Below are 14,391 nucleotides of genomic sequence, written 5' to 3' on the forward strand. Positions count from 1 at the left end.
TTAAAAATCCTGACCCGTCCCCTCCAAACACAGCAATTCACACGCCCCCCATCACACAGTCATCGGTGTGAGTTATGAAGCTATAGAATATTAAAGTGTCAGTGGGAAAGGTCTTTCCCGGTATTTTCTATATCATCCTCTCCGCTCTATGCACCCGTAGGAAAAGGAATTCTTGCTTCTTATGTGGAACGCTTAAATTTTTCTTAACTTGTAAAACAGGTGAAATAAAATCAGTTTCATAATGTACACAGCTAATATGAGGGTTTTTACGCCTGTTTCACACATACTCCGTATGCAGTGCGTTTGCGGTGCGTTTTGCAGTACGTATGCGGTGCGATCCGTCAATCATCCGTTGTGCTTTCACACATACTCCGTTTGCAGTGCGTTGCTAACCGCTGCTTCTGCGTATCAAATAATCATGTGATTGACACTTTCTGTTGAAAAGCGCCTCATCAATAAACTATATAATAGCCTGCTGTGTTTTTTTTCTTCACAAAACAATATACTTTAGATATTATTTGATAGACTAGGATGTTTAAAATCTCTAGGGTAATGGTCAGGACACATGAAAGGATCAAAGGTCTATTTATCTTCACATATCATAAATATAAATTAGCATTATAACTTTTGAAGAGAAAATATAGGTGACTAGCATGGTTACATTATAGGCTACATTTCCTATACTATTTATATATTTGCATAGGCAAGAGTATTTATATAACGGCAATGAAGCTCATATGGCAAGAAATATTCTCAAATAATTAAAATAACAGCATAATGACATGAATAAACAGACAAGGAAGCAAGATTGACATGCAAATTGTATTATTATTACCGGAAAAACAGCAATATTACTGAAACAAACTCTGAGGTAAAACACTCTGTTATAACTGCAACAAGTCTAAATAAGCTCAATAACAATTGAAAAAAATCATTATTATCTCCAAAAACGTTGTATGACAAACATTATATTTAAAGCAAATGTATTCTTACAATCATTCCAGATCAACACATTATTCCATATAACTGAGCACGTTCGTCTCTCGCCTCGCTCTGTTATAGCGCTGATTGACAGGTGCGCTTCCCCGTCTATCAAACAGATCATTTTGTATAGTTCTCTTTAGAAAAATTAACCATAATTTTAACGGTTGACAAAACGGTTTTTGTCAGATTGATTATGATTTGTATTACCTTAGTTTAACTAAAAATTCTGTGGTTATGGATATTGTTATAAGACAATATACATTTGGTTACTGTTGTTTTACTAATAAAAACTAAAAGACTATGTTAGTATAATTAAACAATGGTAAAATTAATAGCATACTTTATGTATATGCAATGTATATAAACACGGTAGAATATTTAACATGTTATACATATCATTTTTTAACTCGTGGTAAGTGTTTTGCCTTAATTGCTTCATACTGGGATTAAACAAATAAGATTACAGAAAAAACTACTGAAAAACTTTATTTACATCCATTTAGAGTGAAATTACTGCATTTTTGTGTAAATCCGTGTTCATTTTGACCACAAAACATGCGCTATCACTTTAAATCAGCGCGTGCAGCTTGCGTGCCATACAGCAAAAATAGACTCGCTGCCGAAACGATCGCAGCACTGCTGCACCGCACCTGCAACGGACAGGACGGACCGCATACGTGTGCTGTGTGAAAGCTCTAACCTGTTAACATGGCTACGTAAAAAATTACGTACCGCAAACGCACTGCATACGGAGTATGTGTGAAACAGGCGTTAGTTTCAGCCCTAATAGTTATCTTTAAGCTGTTCTTTTTTATAAATGAATAAGATCTTACACTTTACATTAAATTGTGTCAAAAACAACAAATAAAATGGTAAATAATATGTCTCACTATGTCATCTCTCTCCCAGTGCGATGGCTTAGATCGTAATGCATCTTGGAAACAGTAAAAGGTGGTGTGTGTAGAATTTAGCGGTATCTAGTGGTGAGATTGTGAATTGCCACCGACAACTCACTCTTCAATTTTAAAACGCATATGGTAGCTGTCGCACGACAAACATGTCATCGTCTGAGACAACGTAGGGAAGAAACGTGCTCTTTAGACCAGCTTGTACGTTTAGGGCTACTGTAGAGATATGACGGTGACTTCCGTATAAGGGGACCCGCGGTGTATGGAGATGAAAATGGCACGTTCTTAGGTAATAGAAACAATTCAGTTCATTATGTAAGGTCCTTATACACCACTGATAATATAGTTATGTATATTATTTAGCATTTTTGTCTTTTTTAAAAGTAACACAATGCACCTTTAACATATACAGCGTTCGATTCGCCTTGTGAAAATGACTACATTTCCCATAATGCCTCTAGTGCACTAAAGGACACGGTGGTCACAATAATCAAACTGCCGGTGTAACATGATGGACTACGTGAGATCTTTGTTTTGCCTTGTGGAACTGTATATAATAAAGCGAGGTATTTTTAATCTGAACTAACACATAGTTTTCACTCGTTCTACAACACTCGATTTACCAGATGGTTTATTACTGTTTTCTGTGATGACATTTTTTGTTTTTATGGGGTAAGTGCTATTATATTCTCTGTCATTTAAAGGTAAACATAACGGTAAGCATGCCGGGTTTACAGTGAGCCAAGCAACATGTATAGGTAAGGGTTAAAATCAACTAGATGTTGGAATCTTTAAAAAGTAAATTAATGCTCAGCCCCCCAAAAAGCTGACTGAAGTTCAGATGTTTTGAGTACAACACAATAAATCAACATTAGTTGGAAATGATAGCAAAGTGAATCTTTATAGTATATACTGATTTATTATTCTTATATTATGGTGTAATAAAACCAACGTCGCTTTAAGAATATACCTAGATGATTTTGTGCGGGTATTTCATATGTAAGGATCATCAGTTAGCCTATGTCTTTAGACTTACTATTTTATTTGATTATTTTACAATAAAAAAGTTTACTTGTGTTTATATAAATTAAAGAAATCATGTACCTCGCTTTGTCACCACGGAAGAAGTACATGTTATTCTGGGTAAAGAGTAGTGTGAGTTTAATACACTTTATAAAAAAACACAGTTTACATAGCCGACAACTGATAATTGAGAACAACAGAGACAGAGAAATGAGTGCATCAAAGCATGTGATGAAGTTAGACTTTAGATGTTGTGTTCATTGAATGTATATAATTTGATTGTCTTGTATGGAGTAATTTGTCAAATATTATTAAATATTATATTAAATGCAAAAGCACTAAAAGTTTTAGTGTTTTGGCTAAGGAGTGTGAGCATGTCTCAGGTACTTGTATTTCAGGTGCAATAATAAATACTAGACGTAAACTTGAGTTTTTGAGATTAAAATAAATGTAATTGATAAGTGCTTTATTCTTTAAGTTGATGAGTTCTTTCTGAAAGTCAGAAAACTATACTAAACCTAATATACTAATAACCTAAAGTTAAAAGTCTCAGTTTTTAGACAGGTAATGTTTTGTAATATGTGTCTTTTTGTCTTTACTTATGCTGTACTTATTAATATGATGAAAGCAACGCATGCTGCATTAATGCAGGCCCCTTGTATAAACACTGTCCTGCTATCGCAGGAGGACTGGACATGCTTTACGAGTTAAAAAACAAAATATCTCGGTCCTCACACGGGCACTTCCAAAACGATTTACGATTCGGAGTGGAAGCATCTCTTAGGAATGCAACTTTAAGGACCACGATCTGTGTAAGTGGCAGAAGACCATATCTTTGTATTGAACAGTTTATTTGAAAAAACATAACTTCTGTTTTGAAAATCAGGTCATCTATACAAAATGCAGAATAGGACATTTAAAAATTACACATCGTTTTTTACTCTCTAGAGAAAATTCTACAAAATGTTCATCTTGACAGAATTCATTGTTCTTTATTCTTTTAGATTGTATTTCATCTGCCGCTGTGAGAAACCTTTTGTTATGTGGAGTGATGGATGAACCCAAGTGCAGACAACAAAGGGTTAACTAAGGATATTTATTTGTACAAAAAACAGAAAACAAAACCCACGAGGGGGCAAAACAATATAAACAGGATAACTAAGGACTGAAGGAGTGAACACTAAACTGGACAAGATACAAGACTACACACTATAACACTAAACAATAAACTAGACAGAACACTAAATATACAATAAAATTGACTTAGACTTGACTTGACTTTAACTAGACAGTGTACTCACAGGAATGATTCACAATGCACAAGCACAGGACAATGAATACAAGAGGATTAAATAGGGTAACAAATCAAGAGGGGAACAGGTGATATCAATCAAACAATAATGGGATAATTAATGAGGAAACAAGGGGGTGGGGTCAAGAGACGAGACTGAGAGCACATGGCTAGAAATAAACAAAGCCAGTGCTCTCACACAAAACATGGGTCTGTCATGGTTCTGCCACAAGACTAGATTAAACAAAGGACAAAATGGCAGAACCATGACAGAATCCCCCCCTTAAGGAGCGGCTTCCAGACGCTCCCCAGGGGAACACTAAACACGAGACATGACAGACTGACAGATAGACAGACACCAAGAAAACATGATAAATATACAAAGGGGCAGACAAGATAACATTACAAGAGGGTTGGGGTGACACAATAAAAACAACAAACAAGGGAGGGGGGGCGGAGGCAAAACAGAGTTCACGTGAGAAAGTCCAGGTAGGGTGGAGCTGGGTGGGCAAGGGGTCTTGGGTTCAGGGGTGGTGGAGGGCTTAGGACGAGGAGTCCGGGCAGACTTGGTGGGGCTCTTGGAGGGTACAGGCTTGCTTGGGGATGCAGACTGGGTAAGGGGAACAAAAGGAGGCAAGGTAGGGTTCCAGGGCGTGGTAGGGGAAGACAAGGGAGCAGATGAGGGCGAGCCAGGACTCACAGGGTAGGGAAGAGAGTCAAGGGAGGACATGGAGACAGTGGCAGGGGACCAGGCAGACGAACAGGATGACAGTGCTGGGGAGGAAGCAACAGAAGGAGCTGGAGAGACAGGGGGCGCTGCGTCCGGCAGCGGAGACGAGACAGGAACAGAGACAGGGGGCGCTGCGTCCGGCAGCGGAGACGAGACAGTGACAGGGGGCGCTGCGTCCGGCAGCGGAGACGAGACAGGGTCCGTGACAGGGGGCGCTGCGTACGGCAGCGGAGTCGAGACAGAGTCCGTGACAGGGGGCGCTTCGGCCGGCAGCGGAGACGAGACAGAGACCGAGACAGGGGGCGCTGCGTCCGGCAGCGCAGACGAGACAGTGACAGGGGGCGCTGCGTCCGGCAGCGCAGACGAGACAGTGACAGGGGGCGCTGCGTCCGGCAGCGCAGACGAGACAGTGACAGGGGGCGCTGCGTCCGGCAGCGCAGACAAGACAGTGACAGGGGGCGCTGCGTCCGGCAGCGCAGACGAGACAGGGACAGAGTCAGTGACAGGGGGCGCTGCGTCCGGCAGCGCAGACGAGACAGTGACAGGGTCAGTGACAGGGGGCGCTGCGTCCGGCAGCGCGGACAAGACAGGGACCGTGACAGGCTGCGCAGACGGCAGGGGCTGCAGCGGAGGCTGCGCAGACGGCAGGGGCTGCAGCGGAGGCTGCGCAGACGGCAGGGGCTGCAGCGGTGGCTGCGCAGACGGCAGGGGCTGCAGCGGTGGCTGCGCAGACGGCAGGGGCTGCAGCGGTGGCTGCGCAGACGGCAGGGGCTGCAGCGGTGGCTGGAGAGCCGAGACAGGGGGTTCTGTGACTAGCAGTGACGCCGATACTCCCTTTCTCCTCTTCTTCCTCCGTGGCCGTGGAGCCGAGAGAGAGGCAGTAGAGATGGGCACTGCGGAGGAAGCGACAGGCTCCGTGGAGGATCCTTCGGATGCCGACTCCCACGAACTCCTCCGCTCGCGTTTCCTTTGGAGGTCGACAGGCTGGGTAGAGCTCTTGGAAGCAGAGGTGGTGAGAGCAGGGTCCACAGGCGTAGCAACAGCCAGGACTCGACCCTCCGGGATGGAAGGAAGAAGGGCATGACTGGAAGCTCCAATAGGGTCCCTGGGCTCCCGGTTCATTAAGAACTCCAACGTGTCGGAGAAGCCCAGGGGTTTAACAATCTGCTGCTCATACGTGGTAAGGGGCTCATCCAGGCAACTGTTAAAAATGAGCTTTAGCTCTGGCTCGCGAAACCCAGAGCCGCTCGCTGCTCTCAGGAAGTCAAAGGCAAAGTCCTTGACATCTCTGCCCCTCTGGCGAAAACCAAACAATACATGAGCCTGGTGGGCTCTTCTGAAAGAAAGGTTGGAGTCCATTGTCTGCTGGGTTCAGTTATGGCTTGTGCATTCTGTTATGTGGAGTGTTGGATGAACCCAAGTGCAGACAACAAAGGGTTAACTAAGGATATTTATTTGTACAATAAACAGAAAACAAAACCCACGAGGGGGCAAAACAATATAAACAGGATAACTAAGGACTGAAGGAGTGAACACTAAACTGGACAAGATACAAGACTACACACTATAACACTAAACAATAAACTAGACAGAACACTAAATATACAGTAAACTTGACTTAGACTTGACTTGACTTTAACTAGATAGTGTACTCACAGGAATGATTCACAATGCACAAGCACAGGACAATGAATACAAGAAGATTAAATAGGGTAACAAATCAAGAGGGGAACAGGTGATATCAATCAAACAATAATGGGATAATTAATGAGGAAACAAGGGGGCGGGGTCAAGAGACGAGACTGAGAGCACATGGCTAGAAATAAACAAAGCCAGTGCTCTCACACAAAACATGGGTCTGTCATGGTTCTGCCACAAGACTAGATTAAACAAAGGACAAAATGGCAGAACCATGACACCTTTTTTATTATGTTGATACTTTTGAACATGTTTTTTAATCAGTCGTATCCATACATTGTGCTAAGATTATTAGAGAAAGTTCATTTTAAACATCTTTTCTAATCTTAATTTATATAATTACAGCTTATTCTCACCATGAATATAGCCTTATAAGCCAGGATGACGTTTAAAAGAAAAGAAAGAACACTTAATTTCTTTGATCATTTCACATAAAAAATTGTGTTTAATGAAACTGTTGTGGAAATGAAGGACTCAAATGCAGGAAATAGCAGATAAATGTTCTCAGTTTAATGAAGCTGACCACAGGCAAAATAACGGCATCGACACAAACTCTGATGAACAGAAAAATATCCAGATGGCTGGCAAAAGGTCTACTTAATAGTCCTCTGTGGCAGAGAGAGAAACAAAAGTGGCAGCAAGGCTTCACTGGGCAGCCGGTCTAGGTGAAGGCGAGGCAGGAGCCAAACGAACACCCCTCACAGGTACCTCTTAAGCACCACACTCGCCAGAGTTATGTAATTGCACACGATAAAGGATGCAGGGTAATTCCAATGAATTAGCAGACAGCACAGATGACAATATACTTCAGAAAGGACACGACACGACGCGACAGGACAGAGAACAATATAGCGTACAGCTCAGCTTGTAATACAAGTTCACACTGAATTAACAATCTGACAATGAGACAAAGGCAGAGCACGATAGATAAAGCCAAAGTTAAATATAGCTGCAAGCAGCGATACCGGGGTCAAGCCAAACATGGCAAAAAATAATTCATACGTGATGACTATCATGATTTAAGATCTAAGTTTGCATTAGTTTTATGAAAAAATAGCATTTTTTGTATCTTGAGACCACTAGGTGGCGCTTTGCCGAAACAAAAGATGGTGCCCTAGGCCATGACTGTGATGACACATACCAAATTTAGTGTAAATACAATAAAGCAATACGGAGATATAGCCTTAAATGACTTGACCACTAGGGGGCACTGACCAAACAATAAATTGTGACTCAGGTCTTGATTGTGATGACACCCACCAAATTTGGTGTAAATATGATAAAGAGATGCAGAGATATAGCTTCAAATCTCTTGACCACTAGAGGGCGCCGAAAAGTTTACAAGTCCTCTCAGAACATGTTGCTGATGAACCATACCAAGTTTCATAACAATACGCAATTGCGTTTCTAAAATACTTGAACTTAAAGAAAAAATTCAAAATGTCCGACACACAAAATGGCCGACCAAAAACCATTTGGTATCGTTTGACTCGGCATGCCTCAAGAAATCTAACAAGACCAGTCTCATAATTTTACATTCAAGTTTGCAGTAGTTATAAGCAAAAATAGACATTTTTTATATCTCGTGACCAGTAGGGGGCAGTGTGACGAAATGGTGCATGCACCCTCAGGTCATTACTGTTATGACATATACCAAGTCTCATATTAATACGCAAAAGTTTTGCGAAGATACAGGCTCAAACACATTTTCGCGTGCTCGCCCTCGCATTCTTTGATGTGTTATACGACAACGGATAGGTCTACCGAAAAGCTTTTGATAACTTTTTGTCTAGAGTGTCTCTAGATGATGCATACCAAAAATCAAGCCAATCACACGGGCGCTCTAGGAGGAGTTCAAAAAAGTAGGTGTTCAATATAATTCAAAATGTCTGACAGGAAGTAGGTTTGACTCAGACATATTTGGTACAGTCGGACTCAGCATGAGCCAAGGAATCAATAGAGTGAATTCTTATGTCATAGTGGCAATTTAATCAAATGATATAAAGATTTTAAACAATTTATTTACATATCCTGACCACTAGGTGGCGCTGTCTTAAAGATTTATAAGTGCGCTCAGAACATGTCACTGATGAACCATGCCAAATTTCTTAGCGATACGCCATTCTGTTTGTGAAATACTGAACTTAATGAGAAAATTTAAAATGGCCGACACCCAAAATGGCCGACCAAAAACCGTTTGCTATCGTTTGACTCGGCATGCTTCAAGGAATCTAACAAGACCACCTTCATGATTTTAGACTCAAGTTTGAAGTAGTTATAAGCAAAAATAGCCATTTTTCGAATTTCGTGACCACTAGGTGGCGCTGTGACGAAACGTTGCAGGCACCCTCAGGTCATGACTGTTAAGACATATACCAAGTTTCGTGTCGATACAATAAAGTTTTGTGAAGATACGGCCTCACGTCCGTTTTGGCGTGCTCGCCGCCTTGTATGTTGTCACTGTATATGAGAACGCATTGGTCTATCAAAAAGCTTTTGATAACTTTTTGTCTGGGGTGTCTCTAGATGCTACATACCAAAGGACATGCAAATCGGACAAACGCTCTAGGTGGAGTTCGAAAAAGTAGGTTTTACGGAAAATTCAAAATGGCGGAAAGATGTGCATGACACAAATGACATCAATGTGTGCAATTGAATCATCATGAGCAAAGGATTCAGAGGAAACAAGAATTTGGTTTCTAGGACTCACGGGTCAGAAGTTATGAGCATGAACATAAGTGGATTTTTGGACTGTTGGTGGCGCTAGAGGGTTTGAGTTAGACACACCAATGTTGCTATAGTAACTTCTAAGACCGTCCTCTACATGTGTGCCAAATTTCATAACTTTCCTACGTACGGTTCTATGGGCTGCCATTGACTTCAATGGAGGAAGAAGGAAGAAGAATAATAATAAGAAAACTAACAGATACAATAGGTGTCTACGCCACTTCGTGGCTTGACCCCTAATGAGAGAAGATGAGAGACAGGTGGAGAGAGGAGAGAGTGGAAACAGCTGCGGCTGTAGGTAATGAGAGCGGCTAATGAGTGAGTGAATGTGTGTGTATGTGTAAAAGAATGTAGAGAAAGAGAGAGAAAGAAACTATGTCATAACAGTGCCCCCCCACTAAGGAGCGACCCCTGGCGCTCCCAAGGGGGAAGCCCGACGAGACCGGAGGAAATCATCAATGAGGGAAGGATCCAAGACGTCCCGGGGGGAAACCCAACTCCTCTCCTCAGGACCATATCCCTCCCAATCGACCAAGTACTGATGCCCACGCCCCCGACGACGCATGTCCAAAATCTTGCGGACTCTGTAAACGGGTGACCCCTCGATACGAATAGCGAAAAGCGCGGAGCGAGGGGACGAGCGGGTGGCAGGCTTAATGCAAGAGACATGAAAAACGGGATGTACCCGGCGAAGATTAGACGGGAGACGGAGCTTGACAGCGACAGGATTAATAATCTTAGTGATGGGGAAAGGTCCAATAAATCGAGGAGCCAATTTACGAGACTCAAACTGGAGAGGTAAATTAGCTGTGGATAACCACACTTTCTGACCCGTCAAATAGCGGGGGCTTTTAATCCGACGCTTATTAGCAGTAATGCACATGCGTTTACGAGAGCGACAAAGAGTGGATCTCACCCTTCTCCAGGTTCGTTTACACAGAGAAATAAATGTCTGAACGCTCGGGCATCTAGAATCAACCTTTAGAGACAAGAATAAAGGAGGCTGGTACCCGAGGCAGCACTGAAACGGAGACCCATGGCAGAGGATGGGAGCGAATTATGGGCATACTCTGCCCACGGGAGCTGCTCAGACCAAGATGATGGGTTACGAAATGCGAGACTACGTAAGAGCCGGCCTATGATCTGGTTGGCTCGTTCAGCTTGGCCACAAGTTTGGGGGTGAAAGCCCGACGAGAGATTGGCAGTGGCACCAATGAGGCGACAAAACTCTCTCCAGAATAGAGAGGAAAATTGTGGTCCTCTGTCAGAAACTACTTCAGAGGGTAGACCATGTAATTTGAATACATGATTGACAACAATCTGGGCGGTCTCATTGGCAGAGGGGAGTTTAGTGAGCGGAATAAAGTGTGCAGACTTTGAAAACCGATCAACCACCGTCAAAATGACCGTGTTACCATCAGACGGGGGAAGACCGGTGATAAAGTCAAGCGCGATGTGAGACCATGGGCGAGTGGGTACGGGTAACGGACAAAGCAGACCCGCTGGCGGGGCATTACCAGCCTTAGTCTGAGCACAAACGGCACACGAAGCAATAAAACGGCGAGCATCGCGATCTAAGGTAGACCACCAAAAACGCTGGCGGATCGCCGCAAGAGTGCCCCGAACACCGGGATGAGCAGATAATTTAGAAGCGTGTCCCCATTGCAGGACAGCCAAGCGTGTGGGCACCGGAACAAAGAGTAAGCCTTTAGGGCAATTTCGTGGCACGGCAACGCGAGATAATGAGCGCTTAACCTGTCCCTCGATTCCCCACCCTGCGGCCCCCACCACGAGACCTGGAGAAATAATTTCCTTCTGTGACGTGGAGGGGGTCGAGGAATCAAAGAGCCGAGACAATGCATCCGGTTTAACATTTTTAGAACCGGGGCGGTAAGAGATACGCGCATTTAATCTCTTAGCGGAGCGGATATATTCTAAATTACGATGGTCGGTCCAGACAATAAAGGGAATAGAAGAACCCTCCAACCAATGTCGCCACTCGCCAAGCTCTAAGCGTATGGCGAGCAGCTCCCGGTTGCCGACATCGTAATTACGTTTCGCAGGCAAAAGACGATGGGAATAATAGGCGCACGGGTGGATCTTTCCATCAGCTGCAGATCGCTGTGATAGAACAGCACCCACCCCTACCTCAGACGCATCAACCTCGACGATGAACTGTCTAGTGACATCAGGCGTAATAAGAATTGGTGCGGTAGTGAAAAGAGACTTTAAATGATCAAAAGCCCTTTGAGCGGATTCTGACCATTCAAAGCGTGACTTGACAGATGTTAGAGCGGTGAGAGGGGCGGCTACCTGACTAAAGTTTTGGATAAAGCGGCGATAAAAATTTGCAAAACCAATGAAGCGTTGTAACGAGATGCGAGAATCGGGAGCCGGACAATCTACCACCGCTTGAACCTTTGAAGGATCCATACTAATCCCCTCTGCCGAGATTACTGAACCCAGAAACGTGACCGAAGATACGTGAAACGAACACTTCTCTGCTTTGACAAATAGCCGGTTCTCACGTAAGCGTTGAAGAACACGGCGTACATGCTGGACATGAACCTGGAGAGACGGGGAGAAAATTAGAATGTCGTCAATATAGACAAACACAAAAATGTTAAGCATGTCACGGAGAACATCATTGACAAGAGCCTGAAACACGGAGGGGGCGTTGACTAGACCGAAAGGGAGGACCCGATATTCAAAATGACCGAGGGGCGTGTTAAAGGCGGTCTTCCACTCGTCTCCCTCTTTAATACGCACCAAATGGTATGCGTTGCGGAGATCGAGCTTGGTAAAAATCTTAGCTCCCTGCAGGATCTCGAAGGCTGAAGACATCAATGGCAAAGGATAGCAATTCTTAACAGTGATGTCATTCAGCCCTCGATAATCTATACAGGGACGGAGCGATCCGTCTTTCTTCTTTACGAAGAAAAACCCCGCACCAGCGGGACAAGACGACGGAACAATGATACCCGCACTAAGTGAATCAGAAAGATAATTCTCTAGCGCCTCCCGTTCAGGAGCCGACAGAGAATAGAGTCTACCCCTAGGAGGCGTGGTCCCCGGTAAGAGATCGATAGCGCAGTCATATGGACGATGAGGAGGAAGAGAGGTGGCCCATGAACGACTGAAAACCTCCCGCAGATCGTGATACTCCTCCGGGACTCCAGACAAATCACCAGGCTCTTCCTGAAACACAGAAACAGAAGAGACAGGAGGGACAGCAGATACTAAACACTCAACATGACAAGACAATCCCCAAGACACAACTGAACCCTTAGACCAATCAATATGAGGACTATGGCGTTTAAGCCAAGGATGACCCAGGACAATGGGGGTAAAAGGAGAACGAAAAATCAAAAAAGAAATTGTCTCTCTATGGTTACCAGATACGGTAAGAGTCAATGGAACAGTCTCCTTCTGTACTTTGGGTAGTGAACTGCCGTCTAAGGCAAATAAAGGAGTACTGTCACTTAAATGCATGAGGGGAATACCTTGTTGTAGAGCCCAATCCTCATCAATAAAATTTCCCTCTGCCCCAGAGTCGATTAAGGCAGAACTGGCAACCGATGAAGCGGACCAATGAAGCATGACTGGAAGTGACGTGCAAGACCTGGAAGGGGTTTTCCGTGTGATGGCGCTCGCCAGTAACCCTACGCCTACCGACGAGCACTGGCTTTTACTGGACACGCAGAAACAAAGTGATTAGCGGCTGCACAGTACATGCACAAAAGGTTAGCGATCCTTCTCTCCCGCTACATAGGAGAGATGCGTAGGCCTCCCAACTGCATGGGCTCGGGCTCAGCTCGAGCGGGAACGGGGACAGCCATGACAGAGGAAGTGGAGGGGAAAGTCGTTTCCATGCGACGGGCTCTGCGTCGTAGATCAAAACGCTTCTCGACCCGAATAGCCAGGGCAATGAGGTCATCGAGCGAAGCGGGAACCTCCCGAATGAAAATCTCCCTGATCTCAGGATTAAGACCCTCCAGGAATCGGGCGATGAGAGCCGGCTCATTCCAGCCACTGGTAGTAGAGAGAGTGCGAAACTCTATGGAGAAATCCGAAACAGAGCTCCTGCCCTGACGAAGAACGGACAGCTGACGCGAAGCCTCGGCGCTGTGAGCAGAACGGTCAAAAACCCGGATCATCTCCTCCTTGAACTGAGCAAAGCTGAGGACGCAATCCGAATCCGCCTGCCAGTTAGCTGTACCCCATTCACGAGCGCAGCCAGCGAGAAGAGAGATGACATAGGTGACCCTCGCTTGTTCCCTGGCATAAGTCACCGGCTGAAGGGAGAAAACCACCTCACACTGGGTCAGGAAGGCACAGCACTGAGTGGGCTCACCCGAATAGACAGGCGGGTTGTTTATTCGCGGCTCTGGCGGAACCTGAGCGTCCGGTGAAGAGACCCGCGGCTGGCGGATATGATGGACCTGCTGCGAGAGGTCAGACATCTGGGCACCAAGCGTCTCAACCGCAAGTCTGGCAGCGGTGATGTCCTCCTCGTGCCGTCCTAGAAGGGCACCCTGCTGTTCGACGGCTGCCTGAAAGGGGCCGGCTGCTTGGAAGGGGCTGCTACCCGCTGAGTCCATGTCTGGTCAGATTGTTCTGTTGTGGAAAAGAAGGACACAAATGCAGGAAATAGCAGAAAAATGTTCACAGTTTTAATGAAGCTGACCACAGGTAAATAACGGCATCAACACAAACTCTGATGAACAGAAAAATATCCAGATGGCTTGCAAAAGCTCTACTTAATAGTCCTCTGTGGCAGAGAGAAACAAAAGTGGCAGCAAGGCTTCACTGGGCAGCCGGTCTAGGTGAAGGCGAGGCAGGAGCCAAACGAACACCCCTCACAGGTACCTCTTAAGCACCACACTCGCCAGAGTTATGTAATTGCACACGATAAAGGATGCAGGGTAATTCCAATGAATAGGCAGACAGCACAGATAACAATATACTTTAGACAGGACACGACACGACGCGACGCGACGCGACAGGACAGAGAACAATATAGCGTACAG

Source organism: Misgurnus anguillicaudatus, chromosome 16, assembly GCF_027580225.2.
Source record: "Misgurnus anguillicaudatus chromosome 16, ASM2758022v2, whole genome shotgun sequence".
Classification (NCBI taxonomy): domain Eukaryota; kingdom Metazoa; phylum Chordata; class Actinopteri; order Cypriniformes; family Cobitidae; genus Misgurnus; species Misgurnus anguillicaudatus.